This window comes from Pelodiscus sinensis, chromosome 5 (assembly GCF_052426305.1).
Source record: "Pelodiscus sinensis isolate ZL-2025 chromosome 5, ASM5242630v1, whole genome shotgun sequence".
Classification (NCBI taxonomy): Eukaryota; Metazoa; Chordata; order Testudines; family Trionychidae; genus Pelodiscus; species Pelodiscus sinensis.
Genome location: NC_143056.1, coordinates 88,614,016 through 88,633,001, shown reverse-complemented (window position 1 = coordinate 88,633,001; position 18,986 = coordinate 88,614,016). Strand labels below are relative to the sequence as shown.

General features: G+C 40.2%; 1 protein-coding gene and 1 long non-coding RNA gene across 11 annotated transcripts in view; one reads left to right on the top strand and one right to left on the bottom strand.

The window, feature by feature from the left end:
• The window catches only part of SHANK2 (SH3 and multiple ankyrin repeat domains 2), a 688,250-nt gene that overhangs the window by 129,048 nt on the left and 540,216 nt on the right, over positions 1-18,986 (bottom strand). The window lies entirely within an intron of this gene.
• The window catches only part of LOC142829167 (uncharacterized), a 29,225-nt gene continuing 13,401 nt past the window's right edge, over positions 3,163-18,986 (top strand). The window contains exons 1-3 of the long non-coding RNA XR_012903548.2: positions 3,163-3,604; positions 6,348-6,414; positions 10,395-10,587. This is a non-coding gene — a long non-coding RNA (uncharacterized LOC142829167). The remainder of the gene's footprint in view (positions 3,605-6,347; positions 6,415-10,394; positions 10,588-18,986) is intronic.

Sequence of the window (18,986 nt, the reverse complement as noted above, 5' to 3'; positions counted from 1 at the left end):
GAAGCCCAGTGGTAGGGGGTGCCACAGAGGGTCTGAAAGGACCTCCCCTGGTCTAGAAAAATCTCTCATCTGGGACCAGTGAGGTTCTGAGGGTGCCATACAATCAAAGTTCAACCCCTACCCTAAGTCCGCTCCTGCACCCTCCCTCCTGGTGAGACACCCTACCCCCAGCCTGTTTCTGCACCCTCCCTCTTGCTGCTGCTCCCTCTAACTTGCCAGACACCCTATTCTTAGCTTGCTTCTGCACCCTTCTTCCCATCCAGACCTTGTAACCTCTCCCCGTTTTCCCTCTCCCTCTCAGATCCTGCACCCCCATCCCTATCGCACATAATGGCAGCGCTGTCCCATACACTGAACCCCTCATTTTTGTCCCCACCCCAGAACCTAAGATGGGGGGGCCATAAAATCTACCAGAAAAGAATCTGATCTATGGGAAGCCCTGAACCTCATTCCTGCCTGCTCCTTTTCCTCATCCCATGGGGCTGAGCCCCAGAGGAGTGAGGTGTCTCAGTTGGGGGCCATCTAAGTGAGAGTTGGGGGTTTCAGGAGGAGTGTTTTTACTTCTCACCTGTGTGGTCCCCAACTGATTTTTCTGTGGGTCAGTGGCTCCCTACCCCAAAAAGGTTGCCAACCCCTGCCATAAAGAAAACACTGAAACCTTTTGTGCTGAACACAAATTAACATTTTACTTTATTTAAAATGAAGTTTGATAAACTAACACGATAAAGTTAAAATGGTTAGTCTGTTTAATAATTTATATCAAACCGTTCTGCCTAGCTGCAGCACTAGCAAAATGGCTTGGGCGTAATTATGTAATTACTGATGAGTTTCTATTAGCAACTGGTGGGCCATGGAAAGGTATACATTGAGCCAGGTGGTCCACGGGCCAAAAAGATTGAAAGCCACTGAAATAGAAGCACCCCTGGCTCCTCCCCCCTCACCAGGAGATCTCCCCAGGCTCCCTTCTGCTCCAGAGGAGCCCCACAGAGAGATCAGGTCTGTTACCATGGCAGTGAAATCACCGTGTCACTCCGGTGTGGATGATGGACAGACTCTTTGTGAGTCTTCCTCATCCAAGCAGTCGATGATTTAAATAGTGTGTTAAGATGTCATGTGAAAACGCTTGGTGCATCCAGAAAGGCAGGATGTATCATCTCTCTACAGAGAGGGTTGTCATGTCGTCTGTGTCTGAGTAAACAAGCCCCTTGTGAGCTCTATGAAGAGAAATGTTTTGACTTCCAGTTTCAAGGCATTTGTTGTTCTGTCTTTGGGCTGCACGTTGCCTAGAACTCAATGGAGTTAGCTGTGACAATGAATGTCTGAGTTATACTGACAGAAAAAGTGAAACCAGTGCTAAAGACCCCACATCCATAGAGAGAGAGCGCGATGGTGTCAGAAGAAGTCAATTCAAAGTGTCTCCAATATTTTCCTAAGATCACCTCTTCTAGGCAGTGGGTCTTTTACTGACTGGCCCCTTATATTTTTGAAGGGTGACTAAATGTTAACTGGATCTTCTTGAGTAAAGTCAATAGATTGTTTTAGGCCCAATCCTGTCAATAGATTGTTTAAGGCCCAATCCTATTTTAAAGTTTAAAACGGATCAGGTGCTTTGTAAGCAGGTTGGGAAACTGTCTCATTTAGCAATTATTATTAGATATTATTTACATAATATAGGCATTGCCATCATGGTATTGACATATACATTTCTCAGTAGCTCTACATATAAAATACCCCAACCCCATTGACCCCGATAGGAAATGTACCTTTCAAGCAGTGATGATGAGGGTTAGTGACATGGTCTTCTCCACACTGTAACTGTCATGGTTAGTTCAGTATGGTCATTCTGGCTTGTGGAAATGTAGGGCACTTGATAGTTTTGCTGTAACTTCAAAAAATGCAGTTGCAGTACATCTCATTAGGGATGTAAATTCCCATTAATCAGTTGACCTGTTAATGTTAGGTCACACTGGGGCTGCTCCCACCTCCCAGCCCCCTCCGGATCAGCCCCTATCCACAGCAGCCTGGACTCCCCATGGAGAGAGGCTGCTCTGGACACCGGCGCATTCCCTGCCTATGAGGCCCCCCCGGGTCTCCTACAGATAGGAAGAGGCTGCTCTGGACAAGGGCAACTCCTCTCTGCAGTGGGCCCTCTGCGGGGCAGGAGCAACCCCCTTTCCACAGAAGGTGGGGAGCTGATCCAGCTCCCTCCGATTACGATTTAATAGGAACCAGTAAGCATTGTCTGTTAAGGGGACTAAGGAAATTGTCTCATGAAATTTTGGCATAGTTCTGGATGACTCCCAGGCCCTGAGTCAAATGGGGCTGCATCTATGTTTCAAATTAATAGGTCTAGGATCCTGGATCTCATCTTGAATTGAGGTTGGATCCCTATGCGTGCAGTATCATGGGACCCCAGGTCTGGGGCATGGGTTAATGCAATTGCAGTATAGTTGGGGGTAGGGGTCCTATGGGACCCAAACTCATCCCTGTTGGTAGAGGACAGTGGGAGGCACTCTTAGAGAGGTTATATGACACCCTTTACTTCCAATCACATGTCCATCTTGACCCCAGAAATACTACCCAAGGGTGGAACTTCCTGTGGCAGGTGAGCGGGGCCTAAGGGATCACTGGGCATAGCTATTGGAATATGTAGAAAATATGGTTCCGAAAATATGGTAATCTTAGGAAGACACAGAGCGACAGACCAGAAGGAGGAAGCATGTTACAAGGAAAAGCTGTGGTCGTGTGGGATCTGAGGAATGGCTAGCAGGTACTAGTGGGAGACACGAGGTGGGGCTATTTGAGGAAGTGTCTCAGGGAGAAAAACTGTGGGAAAAGAAATCAAGACAATTCCATCTGTTGCTTGCTGCATTCCAGGGACCCTAAAGCAGAGTAGTGGGTGGGCCTGGGTTCCTCCCAAACTTCCCCTCCCCCACACCAACACAGAGATTGGCCCAAGAAGGGAGACCAGGACTATAGAAGGATTTTCACCATGAGCTAGCCTGTGATAAGTATGGCCCAGTAAGCTGTGGACCCTGCCTCATATAAAGAGAAAGAGGCTGTGAGAAGGGTCACAGCGAGCCTCTGAGGCTAATCTTAACCACCAGTAGCGCAAGACCCATGGGGCACAGCTGGAGCTTTGCCACAACACACAATGGGTGATATACATATAACTAATAAAAATCTTAAAGTAGTTAGATACTAAAGCATGCCAGCTTTATTGCTAACATTTTATTCATCTTGATCTGAAATATGTATTAGTGTCATACTGTGATGTCTGGAGCAATGATAAGTGTTCCACCATCTTAGCTTGCCTTGGTGGAAGTTTTCAACAAGTCCACTTTAGTTCAGCATGTAAGATTTTGAGAGGGGAAAATCTTTGAGAAGGACTGTCAAATCTCTACCCACTGCTATTTTATGTTAGTGCTTTGGCAGAGGAGCAGACAGACAGGCTCAAGAATTAATAGAATTAGGGGGGGCTAGTAAGTATTTTGTGCTATCTATTCATCATTTTTTTACAGATGCAGTTACTGGCAGTAGGTATTTTGCACTGGCTGGCTCGTGCCATTGGCAGGTGTTACTTTAGCTCAAGAATATATTTAAGGTACATTACATCTTATCTGTCAGATACCTGAAATCCACCTAATGCTATTATTAGATTTATACTAAAACCTTAAGAGTTATATGTACTCAATGAACAAGTATAGTTTTGCATGATAATGTAGAGAAATAATCTAAATAATGATACATAGTTTTCGCTAACATTTAAATAGATACTTAATTTTAAAAATGTATATAAAAATGTAAACTATGTCTCCCTCTTTCCTTTCCTTCATATGCCACAAAGGCAAGTCTTCTCTGAGTAATAGCTCTGAGGCACAGATGATGTCTCTATATTTGTATAGATTCTGACTAAGATTATTATGAGCCTTCACTCTTGTTTGCAGCAATTTGAGAGAAAAATTCTCTGGGTGACAGATTTTGTTGTTGGACTAGGCATCCTGCTCCATCAGTTTACACACCAAATATAGTTTTGTGACTTCACTCAGATTCATATTCAAAAACCGTACACCTGACCAAAGTTGCAAAAATCAGATAATTCTGTGACAATACCAATTTTTGCAAAAGGAGAAATTGCTGTAAATTGACTAAGATCAAGGTTGGGACTCTTGCAGAATGTTTGCATTGCCAGTAGGATTTCTCTCAGGCTTAGGGCTCTAGGTTGTGATCAAATGATTTAACTATGCTCCTATTCAGAAAAAAAAAATCAACATTTTGCCACTTGGCTTACTCAATGTGTGACCCACACCAGCACCCTAGAAGATAGGAAACCATCTTACATCTCACTACTATCCATTTAAGAAATAAAGACATCACGCCTTGGAATAGGAAGCTTCAGAATAGGTTTCCAACATAAAGCAAGCAACTTGTTGGGATTTATGAGAATCTGAAAGCTTTTCAGAATCAACCTAAGTGAAAATTTCAAGTGTTATAAATAACACAAATTGTCCATTTACTTCAAGCTCGTGTCAGAAAAAAGTAACATCTAGTCTGATAATTCAGAGTTTTGATGTGACTCTGTAAACAGAAGTTTGTTTTAAAGGGAAAGAATAATAAATATTGCTTTGAATAGTCTCCTTTGACTCTGATCCCCATAAAATAAAGCTATTACAAAAACTGATAAGTAGGTATGAAAAATCATTAAAGTTATCAGAAGATTCTAAATAGGAGAGAAACTCTGAGCTCTTTAATTTTTGTGCGTGCCAAACATAAGTCTCCCACGTGACCTGATACATTCCAGGGTATGTGCAAAATAGCAGTTGCAATGTTACCTATTTTACATGAGTTCATTGTGGCCTTCAGTTAAATGGATGCATCTTTCACTAAAGTCAGGGGATGGATCACCTGAAAAATGGGACCTATGTTTGCATTGGATAGAAAAGTAATGTATGGCCTATTTCTTTGAATAAACTAGATTGTCTCACTGAAGATTTTTAATTTTTAGCAGTGAATAATTGCCAACAACTTAGCACTATGCAAATCAATAACACAGATTTGCTATGATATATATCAGCTAATTAAATAGTTCAGTTTATTGCTCCAAATAGCTAAAAGGTTCACACAAACATATCTGGGCTCAGGTACCAGATAGAGGGTAGAGGAGCAATACTTCAGACATAAGTTCCTTTATTAGTCCTTCAAGGGAGATTTTGACCAACTCGCTAAATGTTAGATTCTGTCTCCATTTCTCACATTAAATAGTACCATACTCCTCAAATAGTGGCATTAGGCTCAGTATGAGTACTTGAAAAATAAGTTACTATTCAACACAAGAAAGAATCTCATGGTAGAATTTGACCCTTAACCTGTGTGTGCCTCAGTTCATCCCACTAGTGAGAGTATGTTCCTTCCTTCCAACAGAGTTTTTTTTTTTTTTAAACAAAATCAATTTAAACTTGCAAGGTACTCAGATACCACTTGATGAGTATAGTAGGGAGGTCTATAAATGAAAATAAATAAAATGATTTAGAGGCTTGAAAAATGAGAACTGTTAAGAAAAAGAACAGTTTCTTTTCCGATAGTTCTTGCACCACCAGTCTTTCACCCAGTCTGCTCTGAAGGCCATTCACTCTACTAAGCCCTTATAAAAATTAATGATGCCACTGAATTACTACCATAATGTTGCATTCTTATAGATGGTTGTGCAGGTAATCTACTATATGAAAAGGAGAGCCACCTAGTCATAAGGGGCATAGTCATCACCTACCATTTATCCATATCTAAACAAATAGCTGTTAATTTGTCACCCATCAGAGAAGAGAGAGACAAAAGCACATTACACTACTCCATTAATTCAGTTATCACAGCTCATTAAGTTAAAAAAACCATCATTTGCTTTTTTTGTTTTAAAGACCTAGGGCTTAGAATGCAATTCCCATATGAAGTGCACAAAAACATTTTATTGCCATGTATTCTGGTCAGAGTGAGAAGAAAATGATTTATTAAAATGTTAATGAAGCGTTACATCAGGCATTTGAGCAAGTAGATCAATACAGATCTTGATTATACAAGAAAAAGAGCTAGAGATGTCCAATGACCAAGAATTCTAAGGATGAAACTGCTTCTACAGAAAGATATTTGAAAACCTGATAAAGGTTGATCATGAGACAAAAAAAAAAAAAAAAAAAAACCTGTTCTTGTTATGCATGCAACCAATTCAGTTCCTTTACTGTAATGTAGTACTAATGTATTTCCAATTATAGATAGTTGATCTAACTTTGATCTGTGGGTCAAATGCCTAATGCGGTACAATGAAGATGTTAATAAACTGTATTTGATTTTTTTAGATCAGGAAAACGAGCCAGTATGAAAAGAACAGGAAAAGAAAAATAAAGTCCCATGGAATATAGAGAGGTAAGTAAATACATGCATTATTTTATATCATGATTATATGTACAAACTAGAGTTAGGGTGACATCCTGGCTCTGCTAGAGCAGGAGTCTAATAGTCGTATTTTCAAAGGCAGCAAATAAATACTTTTATAAGCTTGATAGTGCACAAATGTTATTCAAATACAACACTATTAAACCTATGAGAAACTAAGATAATTTGGCCAAGGAAAATGCTTTGTTTCACACATATGAAGTGTGTGTTCAGTGATGTGGTAACTATTTTAAACACAGAACTCCCACAAACGCTTCGCTCTCAACCTGTGATAAATACTCCCTGTGACATGGGATTTCAGACAGAAGGGAGTGAAGAAGAAACTGGAAAATAATTTGGCTGAGTATTTAACTAAGGATTTCCAGGATCTTCTGAGCTCCTTTCAGCACATCAATGGGTATTTATAGTTTTTGATGGGTACTAGATCTATGGTTCATGTAGAAAAGACTCATAAGAAAAGGGAGGGATACATCTAAAAGTATGAGTGCAAAATGTGTTTGAGGAAGTCTGTACAGGCTCACACTCATTAGTTGCAGTACGACAACCAGAAGTTAAAAGGAAAAGATCATTGTAAGCAGCAACATTCAGCAAACATACTACACTTCAATTAATTGGGAACATTAATGGAAATTACTGGACATTTTGCAGACAAGGATAAAGCAGCGTATGCACGAGTAAGATTTATGATATGATTGTTAAGATGCATTCAAGGGCCTGCAAAGGTATTTTTTCAACAATCTGAAATCTGTTCAAGGAAAAATATTAGTAAATCCTTATTTGCCAGGATAATGCTAATGTGAGTTATTTAATAGATTCATCACTATTTACCATGGATTATTGTACATACAATATTCAAGTGCAATTATAACCTGACAAGTAATTACTACTGCCTAAGTGTCTGATATAAAGCCCAAGGATGTCAGGAAATTAGCTTTCAATACTTCCCACTGAAGACAAATGACAAAAATAACGTCTCTGCAATGAAAATAAGAGTGTTCATGAAGTAGCCACCCTTTTCACATTTGAGGGCTGAAGGAAGACTGAAGAACTTTCTACCATCCATGCTTCCTTCAGGTTGGCCAAGGTGGTTTTTCAGTATGGAAATGGTTAGCAAGAAGAATAAGTTAAGGATCTTTTCCTAGAGTACTTGAAAATAAACTCATGTTCCTCCTCATTATTGCTGCTGAAGTCACAAATTGTGCTGTAATATTCAGTACAAAATACGTGCCTAAGAAACAGTTTCAAAAGATCTAGTCATACTTGAATAAAGGTCCTTAAAAAGATTTCCTGAAAGACATTGGGGTATAATCTTAGCATTAGAGAAGTCAGTGGCAAAACTACCATAGACTTTAAGGGGACAGAATTTCACTGTAGGAGCAGCTTCTGTGGCAGATGCATCTCATTACAGAGAGGGATAAAAGCTGCCATAGTCATGAAATACTATATACTAAGAGGGAAGAGGAAACAAGATAAACTATAATATACAACTGCACAAGTCATGATCCATTGAGAGCTGCTACAAAAAAGATCTACAACTTCACTAATAGAAGCAACCGTTAGGCATTTTAACTTTATTCTGTATTCACTAAGAACCCTGTAGAATAGTCCCGATTTACTCTATTCTTATAATAGTTAACCACAAGTCATTTAAGAGGAAAAGAGAAAGAAACAAAAGACTACAACTCCTACCCGTGATACACGTTTCTAACTCCTTTCTCATCATGCATGAACATAAGTTTCAGGACCTTTCAATATCTCACTCTCAGCAGAGACCAATGGGTGGTTAAAGAATAACCAACACGCTTGTTTTGGGACTTGATTTAGGAATACTTGTGTATTAAGGCAGGGTAGGATCATTAAATTCCTCATTTAGTGCAAGAATCCCTCAGTATTAAAGTAGTATTAACTTCTCTTTAACACTGAGTGGCAGAACAAATAAAAGAAACTTCTCCTAAGTATCTAGTTCCATAGCTATAGGATGATTTCACTTCTGAAAGGTAGACATACCATCTGGGGAAGAAGGAATATTGGTAGACATGAGATGCTGGAGGCAATGGCTAGACACACTGGCGCAAAGTATTTTTTTAACTCTGAGTTTGTTAGGAAATCCTGTAAGAGAAAAGGAGAATACTCAGCTGAATCCTTGAAGAGTGTCAGTAAATACGCTCTAGCAGTCTCAAACTGAAGTGGGAAGAAAGCGGATCTTCCTTTCACATACATGTGCCTGAGAAACAGCTACCATAGAGAAGATAACAAGCAAAGATAGACAGACTTATAGGCCAAGAACAAGCCTGGTTGGGATTTGTGGAAGTGGTTAGATTTGATGCAATGAGCCATGACAGACAACACCCTGGGGGGCAGATGTTACACAGATGATGCTGAATGAGCAGGAGGAATCAGGTACTGAATGATTTTTATAGATATAATGCCTAAGATGATTATTTCTCTCTAAAGCATGTGAAAACAGTTATTGAAAACAATTCATTACTTGGATATTGCTCTTTTCCCTGTGAAAAAGTGAACAAATTCTCAATTTTTCCCGATTGCTTTCCCATTTTTAGCTCTCATCCTTTTTGCTGGCTGAGAGCAGAAGGAAGCCATGACTTAGGACTGTATTCTTATACTGTGTCCCCCAGTGGTGCTGTTGGGGCAGAATATCATTTCAATGAAGATTCTTATGGCACAAGTAGGAAATTTCATCGGATATAGAATCACTACCTGATCCTCAATGAATCAACTGATTAAATTCAGTTCCAGTTTCCTTCGCCTTGCAGTGGTGCTCAGGGGAATGGCTATTGGTTAGTTGCCAAGGAGGGATGGAGAGAGCATGCTATTCAGAAGGTCTCAGTTTTCCCAGTCCCTTTTCTGTTTATATTAACTTGTTTTCCTTTCTTGTCTTTTCCTTGATGAAAATGTCTTGCTGATCTCTCCATGTTATCCACTTGGTCATTCTACAATCTTATAGGAATGAAAGAGAATGTATTTAGTAGACACAACAGCATAACTGAAAGGATGTAATGAAGGAAGATTGTCTGTACAAAGCAACACACAGGAATGAGAACTGAGTTTTCATTGTCTTGTAAAAGTGAGAGAAGTATCCTGAAGCTCCCCTTTAGACAGAAGCGGGTCAAGCGAAGTCCCAGCCTGCAAATCTTTCTTCCAAAAATACACAGGATGAAAGTGCTGAAAATATCCCAAGCCTATCCAGTTTCAGAGTTGACATAAGGCAACATCTTGACGCAATCAGAAACGAGAAGCCAACTAGGGCCTTGAGCCATTAAATAATGCCTTAGAACCAGCCCACAAAACATTCTTCACACAATTAAGTGAAAGTTTGACAAGATGTTTGCAATTTTGATTTTTTCCTCTCTTTTGCTCCACATTACAGACATATCACAGAATCCCACGAACACTGTATAAGCCTAATACTACGAGTATAACCCTGATTAACAGAAACCCATTTAACCATTGTGTTGTGCGGCCCAAGGTTGTACTTAGCTTCATAATGTTTAGGCCATCCAACAAATCTAACGCTCTCCAGGACAACCAGATCTGGAACATTCATCTATCCAGCAAAGCCAACTAGCATTAGAAAAGCTTGCCAATAGCAAACTATCCACTTAGCACCAACTGTGGAGGACCCAGGCTGCACTGGCTTAAAGTCTATTCTCCAGAGTTAACAGACATTTAATTTCCAATAGCATAGCTTTTCTGATTTTTCGGAGCCCTCAGTTAACTAAAAATTCTGGCTACCCCAAGATCCTTGACAACTGGAGCTACCTAAATCTTAAAGGGTATTAGCTTGGTAAGAAAATAGTTGTTCCAAAGGCAAGGACTCTCAGCTGCCCTACTCATCCGGACCCTACCACCTAAGCAACCATTGTGCCCCATATTCACAAGCTTCATTCTCTCACTTACAGCATACTGAGTCTCTGCATCATGCTTCTCAGGTCTGGAGTCCATGTAGTCCAACACAGATTGACCATAAAGGGGAAGCAGTTGTTAATACTTCTATATAATGCTGGAGACGAGTCTTTACCAAAAAAAGGACGTGATTTGTGCCTATCGTCTGTTAAATACTACGTGCCAACATGCAGGGAAGATGGAAGACAAAAGGCAGGACGAGAGAGAACTATATTCATGGTAAGATTACAATGCTCATTTTTGTTACAAGGGCTGTATCTTGTTAGGTCATTACCTTGGTTGGCAAAATAGATTTCTGAGTGTACAGAATTAGACAATACATGACAAGGTTAAAGGAAATAAAAAGTAAAATATGCACAGATGTGTTTGTTGAACAAGAATTATAACAAGATGACAGGAAGGGGCCTAACAGTATATGGCTTGAACAGGGGAGTAGGATTGTGTAGAATTTTGAAGGTGAAGTCAAGAAGATTGAACAGGATGACTAGAAGGACAATATGCTTAGAAGAGGAGGAGGTATTGTTAGAGGAATACTAGCTAAGTTGAAGTGTTTCTCAAAAATCTCTCTTCTCAAAGGATATCACTCATTTTTGTTCTGAAATTACTCAAGTCCTACCACAAATTTGATTCTCCTGTTTTTTGTTAAAAAAAGCATTTACATCAAAAATAAAGAATCATGAAACTATAGTGCCATATACAAGTGATTTATAACCTAACAAAAACCCTAATTTATTGCAGGAAACTATCTGCCTTGGCAGTGACTGAGAAAGGGGGGAGGGATAGCTCAGTGGTTTGAGCATTGGCCTGCTAAACCCAGCGTTGTGAGTTCAATCCTTGTGGAGGCCATTTAGAGTTTTGGGACAAATATTTGTCAGGGATGGTACATGGCCCTGCTGTGAAAGCAGGGGACTGGACTCAATGACCTTTCAAGGTCCCTTCCAGTTAGCAAAGTGTTAGCAAAAGGTTTTATTGATGTTTATAAGCAACTATTGGACTAACAATTTAACAAACCATTTACTAAAACCTCTATTAACCATTTGTTAATGGATGCTTCCTTCTTCTACTCATTTCGGTGTTTGGCATATGTTGCGTACCACATTTGGGATCTGCAAGTTGAAAGACTGAACAGTGGAGTTGAATGTCCAGAGGGAGGATGGATTATGATTTGTTTAGTACTGACCAATGTGGTTAGAAGTTTACAATACAAAAATTCCTGTCCCATAGAGCAGTTATGGGCAAACTAAGCTAGTGAGTGGCCCACATCAGTGGCCCTCCATCTCACTGGGCTGCAAGACTGTTGTAACCAAGATGGTTTCCCATGATAGGGCAGTTTTGCTAACTGCACCTGCGTAACTAGAATTTGTGGGGTGTGCCAGCTGAACCATAGCAGATTAGATTAGCGGATGGAGCTTTGATTAGATGCGGAGGGAGCACAAAGCTCTCACAGTCAATGTTGTGTTCAATGAGCACACACTTCACTTAATGCGCCCTTCTTTTATGTGCATGTCACTTTAGTAATACCAATAGGAGGAAAGTTATATGGATGGAAACAGTGGAATCTGGCAACTCTGCATGTGGGTAACGGTAAACAAAATGTCTTGTAGGCCACACATAGAAACCTGATAGGCTGCAGGTTGCCCACCCCTGCCACAGAGCTTACAGTGAAGTGTGCAGTGCACAGGCTTGTTGCACATTAAGAAAATTATGAAACATTAAAGATAACTTACAAATTGATGATTTAGGGCAGGTGTCCCTTTAATAGAAAGGAAAATAAGAGCCTGATACAGTATTGGCTTTCAAGGGACAGTGAAAGAAATGAGATCTTGTTTGCCAACAAATAAAATATTTAAGAAAAGCTAATGTGCACTACAACCAAGTTGACTAAAAAGAGGTAAACAAATTATTGTAAAAGTTTTGTCTAAGATTACTAGTATAAATTGTCTTTAGGTAGCTTACAACAATCAAGTCCAGTACCATAAAAGCATAGTATCTTACCTAAGGCAATTAAAGTATAAAACAATGTTTTCAACACTATAATGGTATATTGTTATGGCCCTCTGAACAGAGGCATTTACTTGATATCTCCCCAGGCAAGGTTTACACAAAATATTGTGATAACCTACTACAAGGTCACCTCATTATTAATACTTAATATTTTGATTTATTTAGACTTAAAATAAAAAAGTCTATCCTAAAAAATCATTAACAATTCAATACAGTAAAATCCCAGTAGCATTAAATTAATCATTTCAACAGCAAATTAGCCATACAACTACAGAAACTTTTTTCCCCAACCCTTTATAATTAGAGGAAATACATACTCAGTCATCTTCAAACAGCTGAGTAAACCACAAGTCCAGATAAAGTAATGATACAGATGGAAAAAGAGAAAAATGCACTGTGATTTTTTTGTCCAAGCTATCACTACAGTGAGTTAGTGGCAGTGCCTGTATTAGATTTCAGGAGCTCCTGAGATCTGTGTGCTTACTTATTCCAGTAGACCAGTCTGTAAATTGAGTCCACAGCCAGCCATTCTAAAATTCTAGTACATCTTGTTTTAGGTTCAGCAAGTAAGAGAATCTGGCAGCAAGAAAGCATTTACGTAGTAAAAGCAAGAGAAGCAATTCAACTTAGGTAAATTTAATGTCTAGAACAGACAGAAGTCAAATGTCTTTTCAAAGTTATATTAATATTTAGAAGCAGATATCTCTGAATTTATAGTGCAGTAGCAAGGCTATGGAAGGGCACAATTGATTTAAGATTCTTATTTTAAGATAAGATTTTCTTCTCAACTCCTTGGACATTAAAACAAAAATAATTTTTTTAATCCAATTTTGTGTGAACTCTTTATATGGTGTGCTCTTACTTTTCGAAAGAGCGCCATGACACGATTATGCAAATGAAGCACGGGAAATTCAAATCCCGGCTTCATTTGCAATTTCAAAGTGTCTAATTTACATCCCTCTGTTGAAAGCGGGACGTAGTCTAGACAGTTCCTGAGACACAATGACTTGCACTGGAGAGCTTGAAAAAGTGTCATAATTGTGTTAAACTGGCATAAGTACTTTTCAAAATGCTGCAAGTGCTGCAAAGTGTCTTTTATACAAGTTTCACTTTCGACCCATGACCTTGCCAATTTCTACTGTTTTTTTTTTATTTAGAAACTCTAAACAACGATGCTAATGACAAAATCAATTAGTATCAGTTATAGGCCCCTGCTTGCAGAACATCACTCTATATTTTGATATGCTAGTGAGTTAGGGTAAAAGGCTTAGATGTGGACAATGTAATACATTATATCAAGTAATCAAAATTTCTGCATGCCATATAGTTGTACTGAGGCCAAATTCTGTTCTATGAATTGTATATTTAGGTAGAATAGATGTAGTGTCCATAACTGTTTCTCTGATAAATGTGCACTGTACCTGGAGGCAAGTTGCATTACCACCTTTCTTTAATATAAAGCCAAAAATATAGGTTATAAGCAAAGAGGTCACCATAAAAAGGGGAAAAGAACATTTTATACATCTAATTCTAGCTGGAGTATTTTATATATCTATCGTGACCAGATGTACTTTTATCCTTCAATGTATTTAGAATATTAAAGCCTCCAGTAAATTAAAGAATCATGATTTAAATGAGCAAAATAAAGGAACTCAGAAGGTCTCAACAAACATATCAACAATCGCTACTGCATATTCAGTACAGGTTGTACGGCAGATAGCATACAATCAGTGCCTCTTTGAAGGTCAAAAAGTTTATGCAACTGAGGAGAATTCAAGCCCAGAATTTCCTCTGTCTGTGCTTTTCATAGGTTTACATGATTGTATTTTAGAAGCCATTAGGATGTAGTGAGTAGTATATACAAAGTTTTTATTAAACACACATCTTAAAAAGGATCACGGTTGAAAGAAATATTAGCGTTTCCTATTCAGGAAATTTAGAGAAGAGCATTTTTAGATTATTAGTGCCAAAATGTTAGTATTTTTATATTCCGGGTGCTCCATATTTACTAAAATCAGTGTGTCAGTCTTTGGTCCTGATTCTTTATTATTTTTCACCCAGTGTAATTTTTCATCTTAGTGCCTACCAAATGTAAAACACTGTCACACCATAACAGTAGCGCTGTTAACAAAGATGTGAATAACTGCACGATATGCCACAGAGAGAAGAATAAGGCATTGTGTTTTTAGACACAAGTGGAGGAAATGGGGATATGATTCATTGAGTGCATATTATTTATTGTCATTGATGGGCAAATAAAGCACAACAAAGAATCAATACCTGAACAGGGAAGTAGTAGAAACAGGGCACAAAGATCTAGCACTGGTGGCCAAGAGGATCATGATGTGCCAGATCCAAAGGTTTGGTGGACTGGCTCTAGCTCATGGATTGTATTTTGCTTGTTCCTGCTGGGAATTAAAGAGACCAAGAAAAAACACCCTGCTTCACTTATTTCTCTTTTAAGAAAGGTTATCTACTTTAAAAGTCTCAATCACTCTGGGAGATAGGACAGTATGATTACATGTAGTGTTTTCAACTATAAAGAAATCTAGTGAAGACTAAACACTCTAGCCTAGTGATGGCATAAAATCTCAAATCAGATAGAAAATATGTGAAAGGGGAATGGAGAAGGGAGCTGATGATATTCAAGTGCCTAATTCTTCAGCTGGATCCAGTGATACAAGTGGTGCGAGGAACAGTGTTCTGCTTGGGGTCAAGTGTCTAAGTTAGAAGACTTCATTATGGGATAGAATCATAGAACCGGAAGAGACCTCAATAGGTCATTTACGTCCAATAATCTGCAGTGAAGGCAGGACTCATTAGTATCTAGACTAGTGGTCCCCAACCTTTTGGGGCTGCTGGGCGCCCGGGGGCGGGGCCATGCATGCGCCGTGCTCCTGGGGGCCGGCACCGGCACGTGCCGTGACCCCAGGGCAGGAGCCGTCCATGCATCTCGTGCTGAGGGCCAGCACCGGCATGTGCCACAACCCAGGGCAGGGACCGTCCATGCGCCCGGGGCTGGCACTGGCATGTGCCACGACCCCGGGCAGGGGCCGCCCATGCACTATGGGCCGGCACAGTGCATGTGCCACGTGCCCAGGGGCAGGGCCAGCCCAGATTGTTCGGCAGGTGCACATAGATGGCCTGGTGGGCGCCATGGCACCTGCGGGCACTGCGTAGGGGACCACTGATCTAAACTATCACCGAAAAGTGTTTCTCTAAACCGCTCTTAAAAACCTCCCATGATGGATATTCTACTATCCCCTTAGGCAACTTATTTCAATGCTCAACCACCTTGACAGATAGGAAGTGTTTCATAATGTCCAAACTAAACTGTTCTAATTACAATTTAAGCCCATAGCTTCTTGTCCTGTCCTACTGGAAGATAAAATCCTTCAAATAACCTTTCATGTAGTTTAAGACTATTCTCATGTCTTCTCCCACCTCTATCGTCTCCTTTCCAGACTAAACAAACCCAGCTTTTTCAATTTTCCCTCATAGCTCATGTTTTCAAAACCTTTAATAATTTTTTGTTGCTTTTCTCTGGACCTTCTCCAATTTGTCCACCTCTTTCCTGAAACGTGAAACCTAGAACTGGAAACAATACCTGATTTGAGGCCTAATCACCACGTAGTAGAGCAGAATTACTTCTTGTATCTTACTTACAACACTCCTGCAAGTAAACCTAATGTAAGGGGTCTGTTACCCCTTACTAAAACTCTGTGGGAGTTTTTTGGTTTATCAGCTTCAGAAGGGGAAGGGTTCATGAGACTGACAGACCCCAGAGACAATGGAAAGCAGTCAACACTCCAGCTCAGCCTGACTGACAGGTTGTAAGTGGGGATTGTTCTGGCTCTGTCTCTGAACAAACAAGCTGTGTGCAGAAGAGGTCCTGCAAAGACAGAGAGCTGAAAGAGGAGTACAAGAAGAAGTCCTGCAGCGACAGAACCAGACACAGACAGGCCAAGCAGTGCAGACCCTGTGTTGAGCAGCAGACTGGCAGTGCTCAGAAAGCCAAAAGGAACAGAGAAACAACACAAGGAGCTGGAACTGGCCAAGCAGCATAGCCTGCAGCTGGATGTGGTGAGCTACTGGGACCTGCAAAGTGTGGGGAAAGGCTCTGGACTGGGAGAGGGGTCTGGCCACTTAGAGACTGAGGCTGTGTGGTCACTGCCAGTGCAAGCGTGTCCAGCCTGCAGCCCCTTGCAGCACATCCAGGGCTTCTAAGGAAGAGACTGTGAACTGTCCTTACACTCTGCAGACTGCTGTGTTGATGTCCCTGTGCTACAGAGCAGGGCTGTGTGTTCTCATTTAACCATTCTCATTGTTTCTTATTCTATTCTCTTTAATCAGTTGATGTTTAATAAATTGTATTTGCTTTGAACCTTATGAAGTGGTCACTGGGCCAAGAAGGCCTGCAGTGTAAAGAGAGCACCTCGGAGTGGGGACACCCTAACTCCTGCCCCTAGTGACTACAAGGTCAGGGATTAAGCCCCAGGAAACCTGGGCCCAGCCTTGTTGGGGTTTCAAGGGCTCTGCTACTCATGAGAGTGGAGGGGGAGCCCTCAGGATCAGGGAGCCGTGGGGTAAAGGAAGTGGGAGCGGGGACTCAGATCCTTTCGCTGGTTCATTTCACCGGGGTGTATAGAAGCCAGGAAAGTTCCCCACAAGAGCGGGACCATTCCCCCGCTTACACTGAGAAGGTGGTTTGCTTTTTTTATGCACCAGTGTTACACTGTTGACTCATATTTAGCTTGTGGTCCACTGTGATCCCTAGATCTTTTTCTAGAATATTCTTCCATAGACAGTCATTTCCCATTTTGTATGTGTGCAACTTTTCCATCCTAAGCGGAGTACTTCACATTTGTCCTTATTGAATTTCTTCCTATTTTACCTCAGACCAATTCTCCAGTTTGTCCAGAGCATTCAGAATTTTAATCCTAGCCCTCAAAGCATTTGCAACCAGGTTGGTATGGTCCCCAACTTTAAAAGTGTACTCTCTGCCATTATTTAAGTGACTGATGACAACAATGAACAGGATGTAGAACTGACCTCTACGGGACTTCACTTGGCATGGACTGTGAACCACTGATGATCAAAAGCCTTACTAATGTCAAGATATAGCACATCTATCACTTATCCTCCATCTACAAGGCTTGTCACTCATCAAAGAAAGCTATAAATAAGGATAAGATTTTGTCATGGAGGTCACAGAAGTTAGACTGAATTGCCAACCTCTTATCCTATCCTCTCCCATCATAAAGGCTGTTTGTCAGGGTTTTTTTTTTTTTTTTTGGGGGGGGGGAGAGAAAGAAAGAAAGAAAGTTCCATGCACATTTGAAAATCAAATTAATTAGGTTTCTGTTTAGGACCAGGTCTTGCAGTCCCTAGATATACTAAACTCCCACTCAATCTAGTAGGCCTTTTGCCTGAGAAGATGTAGCATTTCCTTCCGCACTTGGGTTTATTAGCAGGGTTTCCACTTGGCCCTTTTGAACTAAAGGCACAGACTTGACCTCCACTATTGGGTAATGGTAGTAAGGTCTTATACTCAGTGACTAGCCACCAGAAGGAGACATGGCAAACAGTGAGCATGTCATATAATCCTGCATTCTTCAGGTCTTGAAGGCAAATTCCTGCATTCATGAGGAAGTTTTTAATAAGTACTGCCAGTTTTCCCATTATCTGACTAAAAACCTCAAAACATAACTAATACAAAGGATTGTCAAGAAGTTGTCCTTAATGACTTATTTAAAACAATTAAGATTTTAACCTAGTCGAGGTAAATGTTAAACTGTGTTTTCATATAGTTATCTTATTTACTAAAGCAGCAAAACGGTATGATGGTAGGGTGCAAATTGAAATAGTTCTAGCTCTTGAAATCTCTTTTATACTTTGTGTTCAGGCTCTCTTAATATTGGGCTGCTTGATATCAAAGTAAGCCACTAATTAGAATGAATCTGCATGATTTTGTAATCCTTTTACATGCAGTGCACTTTGTTGCATGGCTGAACTGAGATTAGGCTGTAGCACTAGCCACACTTCAGTTTGATGCATTTTACACTTTATTGTACAATGCAGAACACATTGCTTTATTTCCTCCCCCTCTACAATAGGCAATAATTAATGTCATTTCTTTCCTTTAAATAGTACATTTTAATTTGCATTAATGAAAATATATTTCAGAATTTTTTTTTACATGGTGGTATTTATTTAGCATCAGGACCAATTCAGGCATATCAGGACCCTTGGCAAACTCTCCTGATAGAAGTTACCCTATATAATAATTATTTCTCCTATGAGCTGTTTATTCTTCAAACTGTAGGGATAGGGTGAGTTAATTAGCAGTTGCCTGGATGAAATCGGAAGATCCTGGTTTGGGGGTGGGGGCTGGGCCTTAAAGAAGCAAATGAGTACATATTGCCTTTCCTTCTGTGCAAATGTCCCCTTCTCATGTCTTACTGTGTGTCATTCATTACACTGAACACTGCACACACTTGATCAGAGTTGACTTCATTCCGTCCTACAAGGCTCAGAAGAACGCTTTACACCAGGTAGTGAGGAGCTTAACAGGTACCACACAATGCATCTCATTCTGTTGAGGTCCCTTCCAA